Source organism: Pseudorca crassidens, chromosome 3 (genome assembly GCF_039906515.1).
Source record: "Pseudorca crassidens isolate mPseCra1 chromosome 3, mPseCra1.hap1, whole genome shotgun sequence".
In the NCBI taxonomy this organism is placed as follows: Eukaryota; Metazoa; Chordata; class Mammalia; order Artiodactyla; family Delphinidae; genus Pseudorca; species Pseudorca crassidens.
In genome coordinates this window covers 106,003,669-106,021,679 of record NC_090298.1, presented here as the reverse complement: position 1 = coordinate 106,021,679, position 18,011 = coordinate 106,003,669, and the positions used below count along the sequence as shown (strand labels likewise).

Genomic DNA, 18,011 nt, shown 5'->3' with positions numbered 1-18,011 from the left:
CAGAAAGAAATCAGTTGCAGACAGCAAACGCCAAGTCTACAGTTGCTCCCAAAGTCCACTACCTCAATTTTGGGATGATTCATTGTCTATTCAGGTATTCCACAGATGCGGGATACATCAGTTTGATTATGGGGATTTAATCCACTGCTCCTGAGGCTGCATGAAGAAATTTCCCTTTCTCTTCTTTGTTCACATAGCTCCTGGGGTTCAGCTTTGGTTTTGGCCCCGCCTCTGTGTGTAGGTCTCCCTCAGGCATCTTTTAGGAGGTCTGAAGTCTGCCAGGGTTCAGTAGGTATTCTGTAGGAGTTATTCTACATGTAGATGTATTTTTGATGTATTTGTAGGGAGGAAGGTGATCTCCACGTCTTACTCCTCTGCCATCTTGAAGATCCCCCCAATATAGTCACCTTTTATCATATGTGAAAATGAGTCACTGATACGATAAATCAGTCTTTGTCTTACTCCTCTGATTGAAGTGATATGAAGGAGTGTTGAGAACTTGACACCATCACCATATGTGCTTCAAATGATACCACACTCCTGATTTTCAACAACCAGGTAAGTATAGATTTTTCTTGCCTGTGCCACCAAATTCCATTCCTAATAAACACCAAAACTTATCATCTTGTGGTGAACCTATGGAAACTCTATTTACAGTTGGTGAATGTCCCTTTATGATCAGAAAGAGTTAATGTGACTAAACCTTCTAAATGTCTCACTTAACAGCGGACACTCTGGGGAACTGGACTTATTAATGTATTTTTTTTTTGGTTTTAGTTTTTAATGAGACTCAGGAACTGCCCCCCCAAACATTTTTATTAACCCATAATACGTGTCAGCCCTTGGGGTAGATACCATGGAGAGTAAAACATAATCCTGATGACGGGAAAACATGGAGTCTACCGGAATAGAGATTCTTGAATTTTTTTAACCTTCTATTTGTTCCCATGAAAGCATTTTCTAGAGGACTCCACCACAGAAGCACTAGACATCCATAAGAGATTAATAGTGTTTCTCTTTGAGTGGTATGATTACAGGTGCTTTTATGTTTCTAAGTTTTTTGTTTGTTTATTTATTTTGCAGAGAGTATAGTTAATTTTTTATAAGTAGAACAATAAACACTAGGTTTTGAAGCGATTAAAACTAGGTTTTGAAGTGAAGTAGTCCCCCTTATCCATGGCAGGTATGGCCCATACGTCCCCAGTGGATGCCTGAAACCACAGGTAGTGCTGCACCCCACCTATACTACTAGGTTTTTTCCTGTATATCCATACCTATGATAAAGTTTAATTTCTAAATTAGGCACAGTAAGAGAATATCTGAATTGTCAGCATTGTCTTGCTCTTTGGGGTCATTATTAAGTAAAATAAGGGTTACTAGGACACAATACTGCTACCCAGAGGGCTACTAAATGACTAATGGGTGGGATGTACAGAAAAAGGGTGGTTCACATCCCAGTCACAACGGAGAAGGATGGCACGAGATTTCATCATGCTACGCTGAACGGCGCACAATTTAAAATGTATACATTATATATTTCTGGAATTTTCCATTTAATATTTTTGGACCACGGTTGCCTGCAGGTAACTGAAACTGTGAGAAGCAAAAGTGGATAAGGGGGGACTACTGTAGTGCTTTTTCACAACAACCTCGATGAATATTTGTTAAGTGAATGAATACATTTTTCAAATTCTTGAATTTTTCTCCCTTAAAAATGTTAAGGACATTTATTTCAGGTCAGAAGAACTCCTCAGACTTCCTCTAGGAGAGGTATTCTGCTAACTTGTCTTCAACATTTGAAAACCACTGACAAGTAAGTAAAGGGCTTGATAAATTCTATGGATGTTATATTGTACCCAGAGGCTAAAAAGGTGAATTTGTCTTCTCACTTTTCATTTTTAGAACATTTTAGAAATAAACTCTATTTATGTAGGACATAAACATAGTTTGAGATCATTATAACAGCTAAAGTCTTCCAACCCATCTTGATGGACTAGATTAGAGAATGCAAAAAATATCTGTCTAAGCTGTAGGATGTAAAAATAAGAAAATGTGATGAAAACTAACCTTAAGTTACTAGGTTAGTTACTTAAGTTACTAGGCTAGTTGGCTGGAATGTGAAGGATAATGAGTCCAGCATTCCAACTTTAGACAGCCCACTCCCTTTGTATATTTCTTTAGCCAGAGGCTATGTTGCTAAATTAGCCAGACTTCCTACATAGATGTTCTATGGTCTTAAGGAAACCAGATAATAGGAGCACAGTGATATCATGAAAAAACCAATTCGAAATACAAACTTTAAAAACTTTGTGTGTGTGTGTGTGTGTGTGTGTGTGTGTGTGTGTGTGTGTGGCAGGGGGTACTTTGGCATCAATATTGGTGGAAGAGCCTGGAAGTAGCAGTAGTATTTGTTGGTAAAATTCCCTACTGATCGGGTATATGCCACCGAGACATTTAGAGTCCTGTTGAAGAGACAAGTGACATACACATGGCAAATTAAATAATAAGATACATCATATGCCTTTTATAAGCCACTCATTTCCCTCTGTGCCACATCTTATAGGTCTTGGACAAAAAACCTGTAACTGGACAAAACTCATGTAAGCTCCTGCCGGTTACCTACTACTTCCTGCCCAGAGCTTCTCGAAGGCCAGTAGAAATGCATAGTCTCATGCATGTACAATCAGGAAGTACAGGGGAGTTATTGCCAGCAGAGCCATCTTTAATCAATGGGGGACAGGATCTTATAAATAAATATTTCCTCCTTTCATCTCCCAGTGGATTTCCAGAGATGCATTTCATAAGGCTCACTAGAAGATCCTGGTGAGACCTGGCATCAGTTACTCACAGTGGGGGCCAATTCAATAAGGCATCTTTGGACTGGCTCTCCCTCCTTCTTTGTCCCACTCCCTCAGCCTCTTAATCATGCTTCTTGGGATCACTGCCCACATAAACTGCTAATATGCAAGCCTATCTTAGCTTTTCTTTTGAGAGACCCAATGTCAGACACCAGGCAGGGAGAAATCAATGTGATGATAAGGCCATGGCCTAAGAAAGGTAATTGTAAACTGAAATCGAGAGATGGATTTCAGAGACTCTATGAAAGAATTGTTAGAACTCAGTAATAAAATAATGAAGAATGAGAATAGTGACCTTAGAGAGCGAGATGATGAGTTCTATTCTAGATGAGGTCATAATTTAATGGTAATACCCAGCTGGCAGTTGGGACTAGGATTTAGGAATCAAATTGAGAGTTGAAAACTTGAGAGTGAATAAGTTCTCTAAAAGAAGACTTTTGAAGAGATAACCAATGGCTCTAGACTGAATTTCAGATAATGATCAGATTTCAGGAGTCAAGAGGAAAAAGAAAAAACTAATAAAAAATGGAAACATAGGGGCTTCCCTGGTGGCACAGTGGTTGAGAGTCCGCCTGCCGATGCAGGGGACACGGGTTCGTGCCCCCATCCGGGAAGATCCCACATGCCGTGTAGCAGCTGGGCCCGTGAGCCATGGCCGCTGAGCCTGCGCGTCCGGAGCCTGTGCTCCGCAACGGGAGAGGCCACAACAGTGAGAGGCCCGCGTATCGCAAAAAAAAAAAAGAAACATAGGAAAATAGGAGTTTAGGGCTATGTATAATGGTGGGAGGGGACATATAGTTCAATTCTACCATCAGATCAGGGATCAGACTGAAGAGGCTCAAGATGAAAATAGGTAATACACAGTGAAGAGATGGAGACAGTGATGGAGAGGGCTTACTGCACACATGATGTAGGTGGAGATAGTTCGTTCCTGACACACAAGCTTGCTATTGTGAACTGAAGGAGAGAGGTTAGAAGCTTGTAAATCTGAGCAATTTTTTTCAGAATTTAATAAATGGATAAAAGGTAGTGGAGAGAACTTACATATAAAATATATCCTGAGCTTATTTTATTTCTAAATAAACTTTATTGAAATTAGTCATCAGTTACTTAAAAATTGAGATTTATCTTGCTCTCACACTTTCTTGCCTTTTTATTCTTAAGAACACTCATTTAAAAAAAAAGCATACTCATAAGCACTTTCTCTAAGATGTTGGTCTACAGAATGGCATTATTGAAAAGTACCTCTCTTCCAGAAAATATTGGAAGAATTCCACTTGCATAAATATTGCATAACTCAGTGCCTACTTTTACATACCCATATTTGCCGTAAGCTAATCCTAGTTTCCAAAGAAAGGCTTTTGCACTGTTGAACAGCATTTATGAAATACTGCCAACTGCATCTTGTGATTAAAGTTCTCTGGTATAAAACAGGTTAGAAAGGGTGAGATGCCATGCAGGTATTTAGAGAGAGAGTTTGACTTTGATGTTTTATATTTGAATGAATCATGGTTTAGTTAATCTGTTTCTGCAAAAATATTTTCAATATGCAATCTGATCATTTTCTACTTTTCCATTGAATGTTTTCTTTTCGGTGATTTTCAACCATCTGCTTTAAATATAAATGACAGTATATCACTGTGTGCTTAGATTTTAGCATACTTCATCCCTCCAGGGTATGTTTATTATCTGTTGGAATTATACCTTGAATTAAATAGTTATTGAATGAGTGAGATTACAGACAGTGGCTAGTTGCCCACAGAGAATAAGTGAGCCTTACAAACCACATATTGTTTATCCAATTAGTTGTGATAAACCTCTTGCTTATCTATACAATATAACTATGACAATCAAACTGTAATGCACTTGCAGGAGGTTTTTTGTTTTTGTTTTTCTTGTTTCACATTCTTATGACCATGGTATTATTTCAATTGATATTAGACTACTGCTGAGCTCTCACTCTTTTTAAACTTTTACAGCTTTTAGTTTTGCTTAACTTGTGGACTGACAAACATTCCACATGTTATTTTAATTCTTCTTTTGGTGTAAAACTTTCTTCTCAATGCACAAGAAATGCAAATTCCTTTTTTTTGTTTTTGTTTTTGTTTCTTGTGGTACGCGGGCCTACTCCCGTTGTGGAGCACAGGCTCTGGACGCGCAGGCTCAGTGGCCATGGCTCACGGGCTCAGCCGCTCCGCGGCATGTGGGATCTTCCCGGACTGGGGCACGAACCCGTGTCCCCTGCATCTGCAGGCAGACTCTCAACCGCTGCGCCACCAGGGAAGTCCGCAAATTCCTTTTTGATAATGAGATTTTTAAAAAGGAGGGGAAATAAAAATTTTGCAATTCTACCAGAGAGAAGCACTACTGACATTTTAGTTTATACAATGTCATAATTTCTCGTATGTCTATAGAAACAAAAATGTGATTAAATATGATATAACCTTCCCAAACTTACTTTTTTCATTAGCATGTATCATAAACACATAATCTTATCCTAATATTACCCTACAACATGATTTATATTGGGTACATTATAGAGGTACTAATCTGTTTCTGTTAAATGTTTAGTGTTTTTTTAAAAAAATTTCTTCTAGTTTTATTGGGACATAATTGACATGTAGCACTGTATAAGTTTAAGGTGTACAGCATAATGATTTGACTTACATACACCATGAAATGATTATCACGGAAAGTTTAGTGAACATCCATCATCTCATATAGATACAACATTAATGAAATAGGAAAATCTTTTTTTCCTTGTGATGAGAAATCTTCAGATTTACTCTTTTAACAACTTTCATATGTAACATACAGCAGCATTAATTATATTTACCATCTTGTACATTACATCCCTGGTACTTATTTATTTTATAACTGGAATTTGACTACCTTCAACCAATTATCCCCCCACACCCTGCCTCTGATAACCACAAATCTGGTCTCTTTTTCTTTTTTTAAAACTTTTATTGGGGTATAGTTGATTACAATGTTGTGTTAGTTTCTGCTGTGTTTAGTGTTTTCAATGCTGTGATCAACAGCTGTGTAGTTAAATCTTTCCTGGTTTCCTTAATTAATCCTTAGAATATATCGCATTATTTCTGTACTAGAACTTTTATTTTCAAGTAACAGAAACCCACCTGAGTTAACAAAAAAGAGGAATATATTAGACGAACACCAGGGGTATTTTGAGGAACCTAAGGATGAGGATGGAGCTGGAAATATTCTCTCGACTCCTATGTATACTCGTCTCTGTACTTCTGATTCATTACCTCTCTCTCAGCCAACAGTCTTCCGCTGCTTCATGTTACATGGCCACAGACAGCAGCCAAGTTTATATGTCACAGATTCAGCCATCCTGAGAAAAACTAAATCGATCCCAATCCTTTCTCATCTCCCCACCCCATTCACAATTCCAGATTTCCAGGATTAGCAGATGTTCACGTTGGCACAATCAACTTGGGCCAAAGGGTGTTGTTTGGTGAACTTGGTTGCCAAGAGTCACTCAATAACCATATAAATGGTGGGGAAGAAAAGAGGGACTGGGGAGATGATCTATAAATACAGTCACTCATCACACACATTTTTATTTTGAGATATTCATTGTAATAAATTGGCATTGTTAAATCAGCAAAAGAAAGTAAATTCTTTTTTTCTTTCTTTAATAAGAATAGCTTTTTCCAAGACTGAATTCATTTTATCCGACAGTGGACAGCAACACCTTTACATATTTTTCAGCTTATACTTCTACAAAGGAGATACCATCCTCTACAATCTAGTTTGACTCAAATGAAAAATTATCTATTGTCAAAATCATAATAAGAATAAGAAAATTCTAGTTTGGGATTAACAGATACACACTACTATATATAAAAAAAGATAAACATCAAGCACCTACTATATAGCACAGGGAACTATATTCAGTATCTTCTAATAACCTACATATATATGTGTAACTACATATATGTACATGTATAACTGAATCACTTTGCCATATACCTGAAATTAACACAACATTGTAAATCAACTATACTTCAATTAAAAAAAAAGTTAGAAAAAAAAAAGAAAATTCTATGATGGAAAAACAATCTTAAAATTTGTCAACTCTTCTCTTTTAGACCTAAATATAAAATAATGTTTCTTACGTAATGAATTTTATGGTTATTATAAGAAAAGTACATCTAGTATTTAAGACTAGAACATTAATATTTATAAAGAAAAACCATGACCAACTTAAAGTAAATCTAAATTTTCTACAGACTTTCATTATGCAATTAGAAAAACATTTCCACAGGCGAGTGAAATCTTCCAGTCAAGCATGTTGAAATCTTTTGGAGAAGAAGGAAATAATAGGATAGAAGGCACGAGGTGAACGGAATTTCACCAGTTCTATGTTATCTAGAAAAGGCTATAATGTTATATAAGTCTGGGATTTCTACATGTTTCTCAGTTCTCTTATTCTCTACTTTATTTACCTATTGCTGAATAATAAATTACCCCCAAATTTAGTTTATTTAAAACAACAAGCACTTATTATCCAACACAGTTTCTGACACTCAGGAATCCAGGAGGAGCTTAGCCAGGCGGTTGTGGCTCAGGGTCCCTCGTGAAGTTGCAGTTAAGCTGTCAGCTGGGGCTGCAGTCATCTGAAGGCTTGCCTTACCTGGGGGATCTGCTTGTAAGCTCACTCATGTGGCCATTAGCAGGAGACCTCATTTCCTCACTACAGGGTCCTCTCTGTAGGGCTCATGACACAGCAGCTCATTTCCTCCAGAGCAAATTACCTGAGAGAGTTGGTAGGGAGGGGGACATAGAAGCTACACTGTCTTTTATGACTTAGCCTTGGATGTGACAAACCATCACTTCTGCCATATGCTACTGGTCATGTAGAACAACTCTAACATTAAGGGGCTTGGGGGCGGGGGATTATGTGAATACCAGGAAGTGGGAATCACTGGGGATCATCTTGTAGGCTGGCTAACACATACACCATTCTCAGATCTTAAAAATTGCCCTCACAACTTGATTTATATTTACATCTCTAGATCTGATTCCCTTCTACTTTTTTCTTGGTACTCACTATAATGCTACAAATTAATTGTAATTTTACGGTTTGTATGTGGAGACTTTCTTCCAGTAGTCAAAAGTTTAGGGCTTGGGTTTCTTACATTTTTACCAATGATCTAAATTCTGAATTATACATATTATACTTAATTTAAAAAATAGGTTGATTAAATGTTTCTCTCTTTTTAGGCTATTATTCATTTATTAATTTATTCAGCAATAATTATTGAGTTCAGTGTATTGTGTTTTTTAAAGTTTTCCGATACATCACCCTGTGTTCTAGCCTCCTCTTTTATTTATTTATTTTTATAAATTTATTTATTTTATTTATTCATTTTTGGCTGCGTTGGGTCTCTGTTGCTGTGTGCGGGCCCTCTCTAGCTGTGGCTAGCGAGGGCTACTCTTTGTTGTGGGCTTCTCATTGCAGTGGCTTCTCTGGTTGCGGAGCACGGGCTCTAGGTGCGTGGGCTTCAGTAGTTGTGGCACGTGGGCCCAGTAGTTGTGGCTCACAGGCTCTAGAGCACAGGCTCAGTAGTTGTGGTGAACAGGCTTAGTTGCTCCGCGGCATGTGGTATCTTCCCGGACCAGGGATCGAACCTGTGTCCCCTGCATTGGCAGGTGGATTCTTAACCACTGCGCCACCAGGGAAGCCCTAGCCTCCTCTTGTAAAACAGCTTATTGAGATATATTTCACATATCATCCCATTCACTCGTTTAAAGTATAAAGTCCCCTATTTTTTTTTTGGCCACGTGGCTTGCAGGATCTTACTTCCCCAACCAGGGATTAAACCCATGCCCCCTGCAGTGGAAGCTCAGAGTCCTAACCACTGGACTGCCAGGGAATTCCCCAAAGACCCCTACTTTTAAACTGTATTTTTCAAGACAAATGGCCTGACAATATCTAAAATTGAGCAGTCAAAGATATTTGGCCACTCTATATGTACTTAAATAAGAAGGTCCTTCTTTAAGACTCCATGATCTTCTACCAGAGCAAACTTGAAGAACAGATGTCTTATTTATTCTTCCTGTGACTGCTCTGCAGAATTCTGGAGACTTAGAGGGGTGTTAAATATATAGCAAACAGGACCAAACAAGTAACCTCAGTGACCTGAAGACCTGTTTACCAGGATAAGTCCTCCAATCACAGCTCTATTATTTCCCCCAAAGAACAGATAAACAGACCAAGTCCCAAGTGACTGTAAAAGACTATGTTTACCAAATTATCAGCACACACCCAAATGCTGTTGCTCCAGATAATCTGGTCTTAATGAATGGAAATTGTCTTAACTAAGGATATTTCAAAAAGTAAAAGATGTTTTCACATGCTCTTCAAAAGCTGTCACACAAGCATAAAACAGAGTAGGTGTTGATCTTAACTGAAATGTAGCATATAGTCTTTTGTTTCCCTCCTCTGGAATAATTTTTAGTTATTTAGAAAAAATTATGCAACTCGTACATGTACTCTGCTGAAAATAGAAAATACTCAAAAGCAAAAGTACAAAAAAGAATTCATAAGCACCCTTAATCCTATTATCCAGAGATAGTCTGTGCTGGTTTGCTGTGTATTCTTTCAAAAAACAAATTTTGGGGAGCATATATTTATATAAATTTTAACTGGTGTATTGCAAGCTTTGACAGTCTGAAATTGAAAACTGGGCTTGCATTAATATCTAATACTCACATTGTTTCTAATTGTTGTGCAGTCAGTCTGTCATGATCTCCAGGAGGTATCCACCACCATCTTTCCTCCCTGCTCTGGCTCCCCTGAGTCCATGTCCACTGACTAAAATGGCCCTGAAGGAACCTCACCATCACCCTGCCCGTTTGAAGGGACCTTCCGTCTCACAGTGCTTAGAAGGCTGCCAACTATCTCATGGACCTCAAAGCAGCATTGCCATGTCCATGGCTTGGGAGAAAACAGCTCTTTCAGCTTCTCAGGGCTCAGCTCTAAATTTCCTGTCAGCAAGACTACAAACAGATACACATATTTATCCTTATCTGTAAGAACAAGTGACATTTTTTAGGAGAGTGAGATCTCAAACCATATATATAAAACAAAACAGTTCTCTCAAACAATAGTACCTGTCATACAGTTAGCACTGTATGCATGTAAGCTAAGAACACTTAGCTTCCCCATGTAGGCAGCCTCCTATGTGAACCTCTAAAACATTCAAGGTTGGGGGGCTCACCAACTCAAACACCTTCTATTCGAATGAGGGATCAGCTTAATACTTACATAACTAAATGGCCTATTCAGGATTATCAGATCAAAGAAGCAATCTGCCCTAAAAGTAGATTCAATACTGCAAAACAAACAAACCGTAAAAAGCAGCTCACTGTATTGACAGTTTTGTAAGGTTTTCATCTCCATCCAGGTTTCAGTTGGCCAGGTTTCAGTACAGATATGAGTTCAAGGTCCTTGTTCCTTGATTAGTAATCTCAGCTCGTACGCCAATTCCTCTGAGGAGGGTCTTAACTATGGGTGTGAGTGGCAAAGGGGGTTTCATATTCATGCTTCAGGCATATGTATACTTTCAAATGGTTGCAGTGAGAATATAGTCATATATTAGTTATATAATTTAGAAAAAATACTGCCAATATCACAACCAACAAAATAAAAGTAGAAACCTGGCCACAAATACATTGAAGCCTTCACCGTGGATCTCATGGTACATCTATTTCTAGCTCACTGTTGTGTAATGGTGGCAGCAGCATGATCCGGTGGAAAGATTAGCTCAGGAGTCAGTGCGCCTTGCCCTGTAACAACTGTGCGATCCTTGAGCATGTCATTCAGTTTCCTTATCCATCCTGTTATGGAATGCTGATGTCTCTTGGAACTCCACCATTCTAGAGGGTGTATGACTCTGGCTTGAATGCTCTGGTTGTAAGAAATGTCACATTCTTTTCTTTCCCAAATAAAATTGAATCTTGATTTCTCTTTTACCGTGTTGAGGGAAAATTCAATGTCGATCGTTTTTTCAGACTTCTTTTCCCCTGCTATAGGATTCTGCCAGAGTCCCAGGTACATTGTGCAGCCCACCCATCTAGGAGTAAACCCCTGGTCTTCGACACTAAGCAGTGTGAACATGTTGCTTGTCCAGTTCTCCAAGGCCTTGTGTGGCAGTACCTCAGCTTCTTTTACCCTCAGTGTGACCATGAGCATCCTTAACAACCCTCCAAGATAATCCTCTTAAAATGTATTGCTACCTCTCCTATACCAGTCATTTGTCTGTTTGCTTTCTGCTCTGTTCCTGCTGGTATTCTTTGCTCTTTTAATATTCTAGAGAGCTGAAAGTCTGCAAGTTACGTTTCCCAGGGTCCCTTGCCAGCAGGGTTCTGATTGGGGCTGCTAATGGGAGGCACTAGCAGGGTACTGGAAGTCAGGAAGTAAGGAAAAGATAATCATTCTGTGGCTTCCAGTTTCTGACAGTATCTCAGGCAGCAATGATGGTAGTGACTACAGTGACAGGGTTGCCAAAGTTCCATCCCCAGTTGGGATGGCACCTTACAAACACATCCAGAACTCACTATCAGCAGAGTGGCAGGTATAGGCTTGTGAACCGCAGCCTAGGAACACTGGCAGTTTCTAGTCTTTGGGTATCATCCTTCTTGCTTGTCATCCTCCACCTCCCTCCTTCCCTGTTTTCTCTCTTTTAGTGCTTTTATAAGCAATTGGATTAAATTTCCTCTAACTGGAATATCTAACTTGGGTTTTGGTTTCTTGACTAGATACTGATTAACAAACCCTGTATCTCCCCTACCTAGTATCCTTGAGGCATCCTATCACAAGATCTGGTTACCTCTCGTGGGACCCTGCGTAAGAGTAAGATGTTGTCCCTGCTAGTCTCAGATCCCATCAAACCCTAGTTAGTTAAAATTCTTTGGGTTGTAAATGACAGAAACTCAAGTGAGGAAACAAGACAAATTGGAAAATTTATTATAAGTGTGAGCCATAGAACCTCAGTGCTGGGAAGTGTCTAGGCCTCCAAAACCATGGGTGGAAGCACTGTAGGTAACTATCAGTTAGCTAATGCTGTACAGCAAACAAAGACTCAGTGGTGTATAATAACAGTAAAAAACTTAGTGGTTTATAATAATAATCATTTATTATTTTTCATGAGTCTGTGGGTTGGTTGGGTAGACTGGGCTTGCATGATCTCATCTGGGTTTCTTCATGTCTCTTTGGTCAGCTTGTGTATCCTTTAGGGACTGGCTTCTTAAAATGACCTTGGTTAGGGCACTATAGTCATGCTCCTTATCCTTCCAGCAAGTGAGCCAAGCGTGTTCTCAGGGAGTGGATGGATCAAAGAGAAAAAGGGTAAACATGCAAGGCTTTTTGTAATCTATGCTTGAAACTGGCACTCTCTGACTTTCACCAAGTCACAAGGCCAGCCCAGATTCAAGAGATGAGATACTAAGCTCTGCCTGTTGATGGGAAGAGCTGTAAAGTCATATTGTGAAGGGAGGGACATATAGGAAGGGGAGTGAAGAATTGGAATCAGGTTTGCAATCTACCCACTACAGTAAAACCAGGAAGTCAGCTCTGCTTTTCTGTGAAGGTTTGCTTTATTTTTCATTCGCACACCAGTTTTTTTCCTTTACCTGGTCCATGTGGTAGAAAATGACCGTTGCTACCAGCTTTCTCATTCATGTGTTCACTATTCAAGAAGACAACCAGGCTACAACTGGAACCTCAACCAACGCTATATATCCTGGAAAAGATCTCAGGGGCTCATCTTGAGTCAGGTGTTCACCCATGGATCAGTAAATTTTGGTCTAGAAGACAGAGTCAATTGGTGTTCCCATTATAGCCATATGGATGGAAGGAGAATAGACAGTAGTTATCAGATCAGGAAGCAACAACCCAAATGTTATCTAAATGAGCCACAAAACATAAATTGTTCCAAGACATCTTCAATTTTGTTTTTAACAGAAATGTCTTTTTGAAAGTATGACTTATGTCATGAACAAAGGAGGAAGACGGGTTAGTGTGGAGATCAAGAGGATGGGTTCTAGAGTTAGACTGCCTGGGTAGGTATCTCCCATCTGCCACATCATAACTGTGTGACCTTGGGCAAATTCTTGACCTCTTTGTGGTCCAGTTACCTTAAAAGTTAGACTGGAAAGAAAATGATTCCTACCTTATAAATTATTAGAAGAAGAATTTAATTAGAGAATGCATACTATACATACAACACTGTCCATACCTAGTATATGCTTGATAAACACTAGCTATTGATACTGTTATTACCACTAAAGAAAAAGTGTTGAATGCTGAGGATAAAAATTCATTAGCATAGCACTTGTGATTTCTATAACCCTCATTGTCAGGTATATCTGCTAGGTGCTGCTAGAGTTCCCTAGTTTGAAATTAAATTAAACTCATCACAGGGCATCCTCACTGGAAATTCCAGATTTGTGTTTACCATTCTGACGATTAGTCATCTTTTCAAGGCCTTCCTTCAAGTTTCTGTGCATGTTTATTAAAGACACAAAGAGTTAAGCCAAAAGTATACAAAGTCCAGGAAGGTCAAAATGGCAGTGATGAAACTGTGAACCCATCAGAAAGATGGGGATCAGAGAGTGACTCTGCTTGAGGCTATAGTAAGTCAGAAAATCATATAGTTTTGAAGAAAATAAATTCTTTCTTATCCAGTTTTCCCCCAACTCCTACATAAAGCCCAGAAACCTAGAACTGTTAGTGATTGTATATCCAATAGTTCTGGCCAAAAAGGAAAAAGAAAAACATTTAAATATTGAAAGATTTAATACAGATAATGTTAATAATACTATGTAGAATGCAAGTAGGTAGGAATTCGGAGGACACCAAATCCGAACCTTATTTTAGCAAAGATAGGAAGAGCAATCTGCTTTTTTCTTTTAATTTTTATTTATTTTTCTTTTAATTTTTAATGTAATATAATTTTTTGAAGATTAGATAGCATTCAATGAACTCAGTTTAAAAGTATGTGCAAGATGTTATGAAAATAGCTTCTTCTGTTTCATATGCCACACCTACATTCTTCGTGCATATTCACATAGGAAGCAGCTAAGACTGAAAGCAGGCAATTCTTTTATAATCTTATCAAAAATAGAAGCCAATAGTTGTAATGACTCACTTGTTTCCTTCTGTTTTCAATCCTTATCTTGGGACCACAGATTGCATTACAGTTCATAAGTAATTGTACATCTTTTGTGAAGCACCTTGAAATGTTCTGGCATGACAATAAACTGGCCGTGTTTTAGAATTCCCAAACAAAGCTAAGTTTTGTGGCTGAGTCCTGTCCCTTTAATGTAACACTTAATATTATTTTAAGAACTGCAGCAAGTCACTAGAAAAAAAGATCAGAGCCAAGCCCTTAATACATAAAATAAATCAATTTTTATAAGAGATTTCCCCAGAGCGAAATCTATGTAATTATTTTCTTCACTTCTAAAATATGCAATAAGCTTATCTCATTGTAAATTCTAGGTAACATGATGATTAGAGAGTTTGTTCTTCTGTATTGTCCTTGATTCCAATTTATATTTTCTCTGCAGAAGTACATTTGAGTATCTTGAAAACTATGAATAATGTTAGTTTGGTTGAGGGTCCAACCGATATTAAAGAAATTCCTATGGCAGAAACTAGGCACAACTCATTTGATTATTAATACAAAGTTAAAATGTGTGGTGTGGAGTGTGGAAGAGACTGTTAGTTGTTCCCTCAAATCCATTTTCCACTTATTCTCTATTAATAAAGCCCCTGGTATTTATCTGCGTACATGGCTGCCCCAAATCAAGGCTGCATTTCTTACCCTCCCTTGCAGCTGGTTATGGCCAGGTAATTCAGTTCTGGACAATGGGATCTAAGAGGCAGTTATGTATGACTGCCTATAGACATTCATGTGAGCGAGAAATACACCACTATTACCCCCATCCCACCACCCACCTGCTCTCATTGGATAAAGGGATAGTGAGAGGTGACAAGAAAGAGAGTTCTTTGTCATTAGGTACAAATGACCCTGAGAAGGAACTATACCTCAGGCTGTAATCAGAATAACAGACCAGAGCCTTCACCAGCATACAGTTTCAATAGAAACAACATATTTATAAGCCATCCTTAACAATACAAAACATTTGTTTGTGAGCTGGTAATTACTTTTCTATTGGAGGTTATCACATATTATAGTCCCCACCAATAGTTCTACCTCTGTTGAAGGTGGAAAATGAGAATTGGGCTCAAATCATGGGAAGAGAGATTTGCACCATAAAAAAAAAATTTAGAGAAGAATTTAAAGATACTAAAGGTAATGAAAAGTGAAAAAAACCTAAGTAGAAGATCTTAATTCTGTTTATATTTGAAATAGGATAAAGAGCTGCATTTTGTTTTCTAGTTTTTCCAAGTCTCTTTTTGCTATAGACTTATATGGTTCTCCTAAATATTGCATCTCTTTCTTTTTTTTTTTTTTTTTTTGCCACGTAGTGTGGCATGTGGATTCTTAGTTCCCTGACCAGGGATCGAACCCATGTCCCCTACAGTGGCAGTGTGGAGTCTTAACCACTGGACCGCCAGGTAAGTCCTATTTCATCTATTTAAAATTATAGAAGCCCTTTTCAGAAAAAAGTATAGTTTATCCTTTATTCTTTTTTTCTGTCTAATAGGCATTACTTGGAAAAATCTACATTTGACTGCAGATGTGAATAATTCTTAGGGAAACTAAAACAAACAAACAAAACCCCACTAGCTTACATTTTTATTTTTGTCATGGATACCTTAGGTAGTCAGGTAAATATATATTTAATCATATCAAAGCATCCAGTTAAACTATAATTTCTAAGCCATTTTACATGTCATAAATAGGACAAAGATATCCTCATTGCATATTGTAACTATTTTGTTTAGAGCATCAGGTAAGATTGGCTGTAATTATAGTTTTCTTTATCAAATTTAGAAGGCTATCAACCATAACACACATTTATTCTACCAGTCATTTTAATCAAGTCTGAAACCCACAGGGCAACCATCACTGTATTAGTGGTCATATATGCCCTGGGGACAAAAATGCCTAAACAATTCTTCATTCTCTGGGACATGAGAAAAGAAACAAATGTGAGACAATCTGTGCTTTCTTTTGGTGGTCTATGCAAATTCTTGGCCCTTGGTCATCTCTTTTCCCTAAAAGAAAAAAAGAGTAATTGATGAATTTATGCTACTTCTACTACTCCTACAATAACAGCAAAACTGATCCTAATTTTTCTCTTTTTGCCTGAAAAATCTCCCAGAATAGCCATATTTCTTTAAATACAACTTATATGTAGGCAGCTAAATCTAGAGTTTTTCCCTAAGTTTTACAAATACATTGTCAAGATACGGTAACTATACCAGTATATGTTTCCTCTTTTCTATCTTCTCTTTAATTTTGACTATAGTCTACTTATACTGAACATTGACCAGGATGAAACATAACATTATCAATGGAACATTCTGCCCATATCTTAGCATTATGGTATCTATTTATTTTTTTAAATTATTTTTTTCTGGTAAAGTGTGATACAATGGAAAGTAAGGTAGACCAGGAATTAAGAGAACTAGATTCACTTTTTGCGTTGGATCTTGATGTGCAGTGTGAACTTGGGTACCCAGGGTGTTAGTGGGCATCATTACTTCACCTCTACCATGAAGGGAATTAGACTAAAAGGTCCCTAAATTTTTTCTCTAAATTACAATATGCTAAAGTCATGATTTGAACAAAAGTTTAAAAATACCTATTTATTTACCTGGTATACTCAACTTAAGTAAATTTTCCTGGTTTTTGCTTTAAAAATTATAAACTTTAGCCATAATAGCACTTATGGGGCAATTTTAATGGGAATTTGAAGTAGATCCTTTATTGATGTTTTAAAAAAAATACTAACTATCCATGTTTTCTCTCTGAAATGAGTGGATTATATATGATTATTTTATACTTCATGAGCATTTAAATATAGGACCTCCAACTGCAAGTTATACTTGGAGTAAATTAAATAATGAGCAAGTCTGCAAATTTATTATTAAAATCATATTTTTTGTTTTGTTTTTTGTTTTTTCAAACTCTAAGTGTATATTTTCTAAATTAACTGATGCTTAAACTTTTGGAGAAGAAATTTGGAATTGTCGGAATCTTTATTCAGACTATCAGAAACTATAGAAATAAAAGCATTCCAAGGATGAACCGGATTTCATCGTAATTCAGTTTGTGCATTAGCCATTCCCATAGCCCAGAGTGTTACTTTTCTCATCCCGAACCCATTAATTTATATTCTTAGAACGCCCTCCTCTTCTTATTCCCACTATTAAATCTCTTCTTCCCCTCCCCTTCTCGGCCACCTACTCTGCCTCCATACTATTGATTACTGGTGCAGCTCACTTTGACCTTTCCTCCCCCAGCTGTGGACCAGGCACTGAGACATCTCAAGGGAATGCAAAATCCCGGGGCTCATGGGATCAGTGCAGTCTGTCTATCTTCCACACCTTTTCTTTCTTGGTTGCTTTTAGCCACAGAGCATTCATCCTTTGTCTTTGGAAGGTGTTGCTGTTTGTTTATGTTGTATAATAAATTTAGTTAGCATCTGCAGTTTCAAATTATTACAGATTTCACATGAATGAAATCATCGGTTCACATGGATTCCCCCTTGACCTTCAAATAAGAGCTAACCTAAATCAGAATTATGCATGGGAAAGCTTATAATTCACTGAATTTACCTCAGGACTTTTATTGCCACTTTTAAAAATTCTCAGCTGGTTTATAGTGACTTTACAATGCTGCGGAGAAATGCCAAATAATTTGGAAGATATAGTAGTTTCATCAGCTGCTGAATGAATACAGATAAGGAAAAAAAGAACTGAAATATAAGAAGCACCTGGTTTATATTCAAACTACAAGTGCTTCAGACTGACTACCTAACAGTTGTCTTCACTTTTCTGAGGAAAATCATTAAAATGTAGGATTCGTTTCCTGACGTTAGCGGACTGATAAGGACATCGGAAAGAGGTAACCTTTAGGTAACCAAAGGCTGTGGAAGGTTAAAAATCAAGGGCATTCTGAGTCATGCTTAGCTTGAAATTAT

At 37.7% G+C, this 18,011-nt stretch overlaps 1 long non-coding RNA gene across 2 annotated transcripts; it reads left to right on the top strand.

The window, feature by feature from the left end:
• Window positions 1-348: 348 nt before the first annotated feature.
• Window positions 349-15,752, top strand: LOC137221625 (uncharacterized). Of its 2 annotated transcripts, none has more exons than XR_010942084.1 (3): window positions 349-558; window positions 1,737-1,813; window positions 15,388-15,752. It is a non-coding gene; the product is annotated as an uncharacterized lncRNA (long non-coding RNA). The 2 variants fall into 2 exon arrangements; XR_010942083.1 differs by lacking the exon at window positions 15,388-15,752 and adding an exon at window positions 9,626-10,722.
• The last annotated feature ends 2,259 nt before the right edge of the window (window positions 15,753-18,011 follow it).